Here is a 12057-nt window from a genome sequence, read left to right as displayed (position 1 = left end):
GAGTGCGGGAATGCAATAGTTATTTGGGATTCAATTGTAAGGGGATTAGATAGACATTTCTGTGGCTGTAAACAAGATTCTGGGATGGCATGTTGCCTCCCTGGTGCTAGGGTTAAGGATGTCTCAGACCGGCTACAGGACATTGTGGAGGGGGAGAGTGAACAGCCAGTGGTCATGGTACACATTGGTACAAATGACACAGGTTAAAAAAAGGGGATGAGGTTCTAAAAGCAGAATGTAGAGATTTAGGAAGCAAGCTGAAAAGTAGGCCCACAAATGTAGTGATCTCAGGATTATTACCAGTGCCATGTGCTAGTCAGAGTAGAAACAGTAGGATATATAGGATGAATAACGGGTTACACCTGAGCAGGACCGGGACTGACATCCTAAAGGGAGTATTTGCTGGAGTGGTTGTGGAGTGTTTAAACTAAAATGGCAGGGGGATAGGAGTCAGAGGAGGGGGAATTGAGAACAAGAACAAAAGACAGTAAGAAGAATAGGAAAAGTGACAGGCAGAGAAATCAAGGGCCAGAATCAAACAAGGCCACAGTGGAAAAACAAAGAACAAACAAAGAACAAAGAACAGTACAGCACAGGAAACAGGCCCTTCGGCCCTCCAAGCCTGTGCCGCTCCTTGGTCCAACTAGACCAATCGTTTGTATCCCTCCATTCCCAGGCTGCTCATGTGACTATCCAGGTAAGTCTTAAATGATGTCAGCGTGCCTGCCTCCACCACCCTACTTGGCAGCGCATTCCAGGCCCCCACCACCCTCTGTGTAAAAAACGTCCCTCTGATGTCTGAGTTATACTTCGCCCCTCTCAGCTTGAGCCCGTGACCCCTCGTGATCGTCACCTCTGACCTGGGAAAAAGCTTCCCACTGTTCACCCTATCTATACCCTTCATAATCTTGTATACCTCTATTAGATCTCCCCTCATTCTCCGTCTTTCCAAGGAGAACAACCCCAGTTTACCCAATCTCTCCTCATAGCTAAGACCCTCCATACCAGGCAACATCCTGGTAAACCTTCTCTGTACTCTCTCCAATGCCTCCACATCCTTCTGGTAGTGCGGCGACCAGAACTGGACGCAGTACTCCAAATGTGGCCTAACCAGCATTCTATACAGCTGCATCAAAACGGAGCAAATAATGTCAAAAAGACAAGCCTTAAGGCTTTGTGCCTTAACACACAGAGAATTTGCAATAAAATGGATGAATTAATCGTGCAAATAGATGTAAATGGGTATATCATATTTGGGATTATGGAGACATGGCTACAGGGTGACCAGCAATGGGAAATGAACATCCAGGTGTATTCAGTATTTATGAAGGACATACAAAAAGGAAACGGTGATGGAGTTGCATTGCTGGTTAAAGAGGAAATTAACGCAATAGTGAGGAAAGATATTAGCTTCGACGATGTGGGATCTGTATGGGTAGAGTTCGGAAACATTAAGGGGCAAAAAACATTACTGGGGGTTTTATATATACTCCCAAACTATAGTGGCAACGTTAAAAATGGCATTAAACGGGAAATTAGAGATGCATGCGATGAAGGAATAGCTGTAATGATGGGTAACTTTAATAATATTAGATCCAAAGAGGCATAAAAATTGCCAGATCAAAAAACAGACCCAAGGATTTGGAGCAGTTTAAAATTCAGAAAAAGAGGACAAAAAATTGATCAAGAGTACAAGTGTAAACTTGCGGGGAACATAAAAACTACAGTAAAAGTTTCTATAGGTATGTGTAGAGAGAAAGATTGGTGAAGACAAATATAGGCCCCTTACGGTCAGAAACAGGGGAATTTATAATTGGAAACAAAGAAATGGCTGACCAACTAATTACGTACTTTGGATTTGTCTTCACAGAGGACATACCAGAAATGGTGGGGAACACATGGTTTAGTGAAAGGGAGGAACTGAAAGAAATCTGTATTAGTCGGGAAATGGTTTTGGGGAAATTGATGGGATTGAACACTGATAAATCCCCAGGGCCTGATCATCTACATCCCAGAGTAATTAAGGAAGTGCCCCTGGAAATAGTGAATGCATTGGTATTCATCTTCCAAGATTTCATAGGCTCTGGAACAGTTCTTACAGATTGGAGAGAAGCTAATGTAACCCCACTATTTAAAAAGGGAGGTAGCGTGAAAATAGGGAATCATAGACCAGTCAGTCTGATGTCGGTAGTGGGAAAAATGCTAGAGTCCATTATAAAAGATTTAATAGCAGTGCACCTGGAAAATAGTGGTAGAATAGAGGTAATAGCAGATGCGTTAGTAGTTATTCATCAAAATTTACTGGAATCTGGGGTACTGCCGGCTGACTGGAAAACACCTGTTTGGAAAACAGATGAGGGGTGTAGCTTATGAGGAGAGATTGAACAGATTGGGTCTGCACTCGTTGGAGTTTAGAAGGCTGATGGGTGATCATATAGAGCTGTTTAAAAAAGGAAGTAGACAAAAGGCGGGTAACTACAGGCCGGTTAGCTTGATGTCCGTAGTTGGGAAGATGCTGGAGTCCATCATTAAAGAGGAAATAGCAGAGCACCTGGATAAGAATGGTTCGATCAAGCAGACGCAGCATGGATCCATGAAGGGAAAGTCGTGTTTGATGAATTTACTGGATTTTTATGAAGATGTCACTAGTGCAGTTGACAGAGGGGAACCAGTGGATGTGGTGTTTTTAGATTTCCAGAAGGCATTTGATAAGGTGGCTCACAAAAGGTTGCTGCAGAAGATTGGGGTACACAGAGTTGGGGGTAAGGTGTTGGTGTGGATTGGGGATTGGCTATCTAACAGGAAGCAGCGAGTTGGAATAAATGGGTGCTTTTCTGGTTGGCAGTTGGTGACCAGTGGCGTGCCTCAGGGATCGGTGCTGGGGCCTCAACTGTTTACCATTTACATAGATGATCTGGAGGAGGGGACTGAGTGTGGGGTATCAAAGTTTGCGGATGACACGAAGATGGGTGGGAAAGCGAATTGCGTGGAGGACGCGGAAAGTCTGCAGAGAGATTTGGATAGGCTGAGCGAGTGGGCGAGGATCTGGCAGATGGAATATAACCTTGGCAAATGTGAGGTTCTCCACTTTGGAAGAAATAATAGTAAATTGGAATATTATTTAAATGGAGAAAAATTACATCATGCTACTGTGCAGAGGGACCTGGGGGTCCTTGTGCACGAATCGCAAAAACTCAGTTTGCAGGTGCAGCAGGTGATCAAGAAGGCGGATGGAATGTTGGCTTTTATCGCGAGGGGGATAGAATATAAAAGCAGGGAGGTCTTGAAGCAATTATACAAGGCACTGGTGAGGCCGCAACTCGAGTACTGTGTGCAGTTTTGGTCCCCTTATTTGCGAAAGGATATATTGGCCTTGGAGGGAGTGCAGAGAAGATTCACCAGGTTGATACCGGAGATGAGGGGTGTAGCTTATGAGGAGAGATTGAACAGATTGGGTCTGTACTTGTTGGAGTTTAGAAGGCTGAGGGGTGATCTTATAGAGACATATAAGATAATGAATGGGCTGGATAGGGTAGAGGTAGAGAGATTCTTTCCACTTAGAAGGGAAACCAGAACTAGAGGGCACAGCCTCAAAACAAGTGGGGGGGCGGTTCAGAACAGAGTTGAGGGGGAACTTCTTCTCTCAGAGGTTAGTGAATCTCTGGAATTCTCTGCCCATTGAAGTGGTGGAGGCTACCTCGTTGAATATGTTTAAATCACGGGTAGATAGATTTCTGATCGATAAGGGAATTAAGGGATATGGGGAGCAGGCGGGTAAGTGGAACTGATTCGCTTCAGATCAGCCATGATCTTATTGAATGGCGGGCAGGCTCGAGGGGCTAGATGACCTACACCTGCTCCTATTTCTTATATTCTTATGTTCTTATTGGACAGAGGCAGCAGGAATTTATGAAAGGGAAATTATGCTTGAGAAATCTACCGAAATTCTTCAAGGACATAACTAGTAAACTTGAGGGGGAAGCCAGTGGATGTGGTTTATCTGGACTTTCAGAAGGCATTCGGCATAAGAGATTTGTGTAAAATTAAAGTGCATGGGAATTGGGGGTAGTGTATTGAAACAGATAGAAAACTGGTTGCAGACAGGAAGCAAAGAGTAAGAAAAAGACGGATCCTTTTCCGATTGGCAGGTTGTGAATAGTGGGGCACCCCGTAGAGACCAGTGCTAGCACCCCAGCTATTCATAATATATATTAATGATTTAGATGAGGGAATTAAATGTAATATCTCTAAATTTACAGATGATACAAAGCTGGGTGGGAGGCTGAGCTATGAGGAGAATGCAAAGATGCTTCAGTGTGATTTGAACAAACTGAGTGAATGGGCAAATGCATGGCAGATCCAGTATAATGTGGATAAGTGTCAGGTTATCCACTTTGGTAGCAAAAACAGGAAGGCAGATTATTATCTGCATGGCTATAAATTAAGAGAGAGGAATGTGCAGCAAGACCTTTGTGTCTTCACACACCAATCGCTGAAGATAAACATGCAGGTTCAGCAGGCAGTGATGAAGACACAGAGTTTTACAGCATGGAAACAGGCCCTTCGGCCCAACTTGTCCATGCTGCCCAGTTTTTACCACAAAGCCACCAATTTTACCACCAATTTTACCACCAATTGCCTGCATTTGGCCCATATCACTCTACACCCATCTTACCTATTTAACTGTCTAAATGCTTTTTAAAAGACAAAATTGTACCCGCCTCTACTACTACCTCTGGCAGTTTGTTCCAGACACTCACCACCCTCTGTGTGAAAAAAATGCCCCTCTGGACACTTTTGTATCTCTCCCCTCTCACCTTAAACCTATGCTCTCTAGTTTTAGACTCCCTCACCTTTGGGAAAAGATATTGACGATCTAGCTGATCTGTGCCCCTCATTATTTTATAGACCTCTATAAGATCACCCCTCAGCTTTCTACGCTCCAGAGAAAAAAGTCCCAGTCTATCCAGCCTCTCCTTATGACTCAAACCATCAAGTCCCGGTGGCATCCTAGTAAATCTTTTCTGCACTCTTTCTAGTTTAATAATATCTTTGCTATAATAGGGTGACCAGAACTGTACGCAGTATTCCAAGTGTGGTCTTACTAATGTCTTGTACAACTTCAACAAGACGTCCCAACTCCTGCATTCAATGTGTTAACCAATGAAACCAAGCATGCTGAATGCCTTCCTCACCATCCTGTCCACCTGTGACTTCACTTTCAAGTAACTATGAACCTGTACTCCCTAGATCTCTCTGTTCTATAACTCTATGCCCTACCATTAACTGAGTAGGTCCTGCCCCAATTCGATCCACCAAAATGCATCACTTCACATTTATCTAAATTAAACTCCATCTGCCATTCGTTGGCCGACTGGTCCAATTGATCAAGATCCCACTGTAATCCTAGATAATCTTTTTAACTGTCAACTATGCCACCAATCATTTGGTGTCATCTGCAAACTTGCTAACCATGCCTTCTAAATTCTCATCCAAATCATTAATATAAATAACAAATGACAGTGGACCCAGCACCGATCCCTGAGGCACACCGCTGGTCACAGGCCTCCAGTTTGAAAAAAAAGCTCTGTCTTCTGTTGTCAAGCCAATTTTGTATCCAATTGGCTACCTCACCCTGGATCCTGTGAGATTTAACCTTATGCAACAACCTACCATGCGGTACTTTGTCAAAGATCTTGCTAAAGTCCATGTAGACAATGTCGACAGCACTGCCCTCATCTACCTTCTTGGTTACCCCTTCAAAAAATGTAATCAAATTCGTGGGACACGATTTTCCATTCACAAAGCCATGCTGACTGTCCCTAATCAGTCCTTGCATCTCTAAGTGCCTGTCGATCCTGTCTCTCAGAGTACATTCTAACTTACCCACTACAGACATTGGGCTCACCGGCCTGTAGTTCCCAGACTTTTCCCTGCAGCCCTTCTTAAAAAAGGCACAACATTTGCCACCCTCCAATCTTCAGGCACCTCACCTGTGACTGTCGATGATTCAAATATCTCTGCTCGGGGACCCGCAATTTCCTCCCTAGCCTCTCACAATGTCCTGGGATACATTTAATCAGATCCTGGGGATTTATCTACCTTGATGATGGTTGGCCGAGAGGATTCGATTACAGGAGCAGGGATGTCTTGCTTCAATTATACAGAAACTTGATGAGGCCAGACCTGGAATATTGAATGCAGTTTAAGTCTCTTTATCTGAGGAAGGATGTTCTTACCATAGAGGGAGTGCAGCAATGGTTTGCCAGATCGATTCCAGTGACAGAGAGACTGATGTATGAGGAGAGATTGAATTGGTTAGGATTATCTTCGCTCGAGTTCGGAGGAATGAGGGGGGATCTCATAGAAAGGGACTAGAAAGGGTAGATGATGTTTCCGATGACAGGGGTATCCAGAACCAGGGGTCATAGTCTAAGGATAAGGGGCTAAACATTTTAGGGCTAAGATGAGAAATTTCTTTACCCAGAGAGTGGTAAGTCTGTAGAATTCGCTACCACAGAAAGCAGTTGAGGCCAAAACGTATGTTTTCAAGAAGGGGTTAGATATAGCACTTGGGGGTGAAAAGGATCAAAGGATATGGGGGGAAGGCGGGATTAGGCTATTGAGTTTGATCAGCTATGATCATAATGAATGATGGAGCAGGCTCGAAGGGCTGAATGGCCTCTTCCTGCTCCTATTTTCTATTTTTCTACATGTTGCAACTTCAGTACAAAAGAAGCTAATTGGCTCGTATTTGGGCTTGCTGTCCAATTAGGAGTGAAGGATGTGAGCAAGAGCAGGGCTTTGGTGCCGATAGGCCCAATTTCAAATGCAGGTGACAACCATTGCTGAGATTGCCATTCAACCAAGGGATGGAAGGAGAAGCTGAGCATGGGGAAGTGTGAAGGGCGCACTGCCCTCCTTCCCCAGACACACAGACTGCAGCAGAGAGAAGATACAATGAGGCTCACGCTGCAACTCACACATGGGTGAAGCAAATCATAGGGTTGCTGAAATTTAAGTTCCTGTGTCTGCATCGGTCTGATGGAGCTGTACAATACAATCCACAGATCGTCATCACCTGTTGCACCCTACGCAACCTGGTGCTGCAATGGGATGAGGAGGCACCGAGGATGCGCTGCACATCTTCTCTGATGAGGAGGACGTTGAAGATGAGGAGATTCTCAAAAGGTGAGGATTACGGTCATGAGGCCATCATGTTGTCCAGATGAGGCTGGCATGCTGAGGATGCCCTCATAGCTGCTAGATTTAAATTATATTTATTAGCGTCACAAGTAGGCTTACATTAACACTGCAATTAAATTACTGTGAAAATCCCCTAGTCGCCACACTTTGTCGCCTGTTCGGGTACACGGAGGGAGAATTTAGCATAGCCAATGCTCCTAACCAGCACGTCTTTCGGACTGTGGGAGGAAACCCACGCAGACATGGGGAGAACATGCAGACTCGCATTGACATCCAAGCTGGGAATCAAACCCGTGTCCCTGGCGCTGTGAGGCTTTGAGATGGGGGCCAGCAGCATCTCCAAGGTGCAGGGAGCACACAGGGAGAATGACGGAACTCTGTGATGCCAGCCCAGAACATTCTGGCAGCAATGATAATTTCCACCAAGATACAGACATGATTGATGTGACCAGTGACATTGAAGGCGTGCTATCATTGTGATAGGAAGGTTGCATACAGCACAGGGAGGAGGCCCTGAACTGAGATATCCGCCTTTATCTTGTGCAGGAATGAAGCTTTCACTTCAGACTGACGGAAACACTGCTTATCTTAAGATAAGCAGCATGGTGGCACAGTGGTTAGCACTGCTGCCTCACAGCACCAGAGACCCGGGTTCGATTCCCGGATTAGGTCACTGTGTGTGTGGAGTTTGCATGTTCTCCCCGTGTCTGCGTGGGTTTCCTCCGGGTGCTCCAGTTTCCTCCCACATTCTGAAAGATGCGCTGGTTAGGAGCATTGGCTATGCTAAATTCTCCCTCCGTGTACCCGAACAGGCGACAAAGTGTGGCGACTAGGGGATTTTCACAGTAATTTAATTGCAGTGTTAATGTAAGCCTACTTGTGACACTAATAAATATAATTTAAATCTAGCAGCTATGAGGGCATCCTCAGCATGCCTGCCTCATCTGGACAACATGATTAGGTACATTGACCCGAACAGGCGCCGGACTGTGATGACTAGGGGAATTTCACAGTAACTTCATTGCAGTGTTAATGTAAGCCTTACTTGTGACTAATAAATAAACTACTTTACTTACAAAGAGCAATGGATAGGGTAACATTGGTGGGAGTTTATTTACACTAGTTAACATTATATACAAGTGTCTAACACTCACGTCCATGCTGTGCAACTACACCTTCTTGACCTTGCTAACCCTGCCGCTATGTCTTGTGGCAACCGCAACATCCAAGGTGGAGGCAGCTATGTCCTGTTGTCTGTGATGAGATTGAGGGGTATCCTCTGGAGGGTTGCGATCTGGAGCGCCCTGCCGTGGTTTTAGGTTCCTGTTATGATACAGTGCCACCCTCCTCATAGAGGTCATAGAGGTTTACAGCATGGAAACAGGCCCTTTGACCCAACTTGTCCATGCCGCCCAGTTTTTACCACTAATCTAGTCCCAATTGCCCGCATTTGGCCCATATCCCTCTATACCCATCTTGGCCATGTAACTGTCTAAATACTTTTTAAAGCACAAAATTGCACCCGGTTCTACTACTGCCTCTGGCAGTTTCTTCCAGCCACTCACCACCCTCTGTGTGAAAGAATTGCCCCTCTGGCCCCTTTTGTATCTCCTCCCTCTCACCTTAAACCTATGCCCTCTAGTTTTAGACTCCCCTATCTTTGGGAAAAGATATTGACTATCTAGCTGATCTATGCCCCTCATGATTTTATAGATCTCTATAAGATCACCCCTAAGCCTCCTTTGCTCCAGGGAAAAATGTCCCAGTCTACCAGCCTCTCCTTATAACTCAAACCAACAAGTCCCAGTAGCATCCTAGTAAATCTTTTCTGCATTCTTTCAAGTTTAATAATATCCTTTCTATAAAAGGGTGACCAGAACTGTACACAGTATTCCAAGTGTGGCCTTACCAATGTCTTGTACAACTTCAACAAGATGTCCCAACTCCTGTATCCTCAGCCTGTGGGGCCAAGGTCTCCATGGTGGCTGCTACCCTATCAGTGTTGACCTCAGTCAATTGGCATGTCAACACCATTACCTCAGAGGATGGACAGAAGGACTCATCCGTCATGTCTTACAATCTGCAGCAGCCATCCCTTCCTTACACCCCCAAGCATGTCTTTGCAGCTCCAGCAACTGAGGCTCTTCATCTGACTCCCTAGCCTCCAGCAATCCTCCGAGTGCCACGATGCTGGAATGTTCCTGCCTCTGCCTGCTGTGGATCAGACAGTGTGATGTGCTAACCAGATTGTGACCCAGAGGCTACTCTAGAACTAGGTCTCACTGAGGTGTGTGTGGTGTCTGCACTGGTGGAGAGTGTAGCTGAGCGCTGTGACAGGTCAACAGTTTTGATGTCTGTAGATTGCTCGTCTGTGCTTCTCAGGGCTGGATTCTAAGATCTGCCTCATGGATCCCTTCGAGTGCTTCCCAGATGTGCCTGCAAAAGACATATTAATACAAGGCAGGGGCCTGAGAAACAGCATGATAGTCTGATGGATATTGCAGTGCAGCACCCTCACTTGGCTGAGTCCACTGACCTTGTGTCAGCCCATAAACAGTCCACATCCTCACCAGCCAGCTGAACTGCTTTCCTACAAAGTCTGAGGGGACTTTGATTTCGGACATCCCTCCACCAGTGTGGGACCTCTCTCTTTTGTTGTGTGCCAGCTTGTCCTATATGAAGACCGATGGAGAGTGTGAGCAGAAGGCATGCCAGATGATAAGGATGTCTGGCATGTATGGGTGGGGTGTGAGGCCATGGACCCGACCCACAGGAGAGATGACAGTGTGTGTGAGAGAGTGAGTGATGGTGTCCCTTGAGCTGGCAGTGACTAAGATCCATGGATATTACGGTGGGCCCCCACTGCATCAAGTAGGCACTCGAAAGAGCTGCTGCTGAACTTGGGGGCTGAATGTTTTCTAGCTTTGGCAGCTCTCAGCTCCCAGTGGCTTCCTGGCACATGGCGAGTGCTAGCTCTGTGTATGGACAGTCTTTAAATATAGTGCCTGGTTGAATGAATTTCTAAGGTCATGGAGGGGCAGGCATATCAGAGGCCCTCAAGCTAGCGGTATGATGAAAACCCTGTTCATTTTTTGCATGAAATGCCGCGGAGAAACCCACCATTGTCGTGAGTGGGTGCAACACCGCTTTCGTCACCTGACATAGGACATTGCTGATTTCTGGGATGATTCCACTCTTTTTTTTTCTGAATTGAAATCTAAGTAATTGAACTAAGTAATTAAAATGTGAATGTCAATTGAAGAAATAAATATGGGGTTGGGGGGAGGAGGTGGGGATGACTCTCCAATCCTCGATACCGTGTCTGCCCCTGGCAATATGTGCCCACCCTGGTCCATTGGAAATGAGGCCTTGTTCCAGAAGTCCACAGATGTCATCAGTGGCCTGTCTTGAGAGCTAGAGCTTCCGGAGGTAAAGTTTATTTATTAGTCACAAGTAGGCTTATATTAACACTGCAATGAAATTACTGTGAAAATCCCCTAGTTGCCACACTCCGGCACCTGTTCGGGTACACCTGAGGGAGAATTTAGCATGGCCAATGCACCTAACCAGCACGTCTTTCGGACTGTGGGAGGAAACCGGAGCACCCGGAGGAAACTCACGCAGACACGGGGAGAACGTTCAGGTTCTGCACAGACAGTGACCCAAGCCAGGAATCACACCCAGGTCCCTGGCACTGTGAGGCAGCAGTGCTAACCACTGTGCCACCCATAGGTATTACCGTTCAGGAGAGTTGATCCTCTGCACGTTATTCCCATGTTTGGGGTCTCGCCCTCTTCCGGCTGGATCTCAATGTCCAACCCATTTTCCCTGTGCTGTATGGGCATGCAATTGAGAAGGCAGTTGGTCCTGCTGCTGATAACGTTTTGCTGCTGCTGGAGTGTTGGACAGTTGTCTGGCCTCTGTTGAAGCTCAGCAGAGGTGGGTGGTGGAGCTGCAAAGCTGCTCCCGTGCTGTGGAGAAGGCTGGCAGCAGGAAGGAATAGCTGAAGGTAACTGAAGTGCTGGACAGGTGGTATCTTACTCAAACTTTCTCAGGAGACTAAGGAAATTTGGCATGTCCACTACAACTCTCACCAACATTTTCAGATGCACCATAGAAAGCATTCTTCCTGGTGGTATTACAGCTTGGTATGGCTGCTGCTCTGTCCCAGACCACAAGAAACTACAAAGGGTCATGTAGTCAGCATAATCAAGGACCCCACACACCCAAACTCTCTTCGACCTTCTTCTGTCGGGAAAAAAATACAAAAGTCTGAGATCACATACTAACCGACTCAAAAACAGCTTCTTCCCTGCTGCCATTAGATTTTTGAATGGACCTACCTTGCATTAAGTTGATCTTTCTCTATACCTTAGCTATGACTGTAACATGACATTCTGCACTCTCTCCTTTCCTTCTCTATGTACGGTATGGTTTGTCTGTATAGCGCGCAAGAAACAATACTTTTCACTGTATACATGTGACAATAATAAATCCAATAAAAAAATGGCAATACCATAAGACCATAAGACATAGGAGCAGAATTAGGCCATTCGGCCCATCGAGTCTGCTCCGTTATTCAATCATGGCTGATATTTTTCTCACCCCCATTCACGTGTCTTTTCCCCATAATCCCTGATCTCCTTATTAATCAAGAACCTATCTATCTCTGTCTTAAACATCAACCAAACAGTAAAAAGACTCTAGGGGAAGCAATGCTTTGAACAGTAGTTACTCAATGGCCATGGTTAGAGTTCTTCAATGCAACCAATCAAAGTCTTCACAGATTGTGAGTTTCACTGAGGAAACCTTTCCTTCTGTACACTCACCTCAGCGACGATGGCAAGTTGC

This window comes from Mustelus asterias, chromosome 5, assembly GCF_964213995.1.
Source record: "Mustelus asterias chromosome 5, sMusAst1.hap1.1, whole genome shotgun sequence".
In the NCBI taxonomy this organism is placed as follows: domain Eukaryota; kingdom Metazoa; phylum Chordata; class Chondrichthyes; order Carcharhiniformes; family Triakidae; genus Mustelus; species Mustelus asterias.
Note: the sequence above shows the minus strand (reverse complement) of the source record.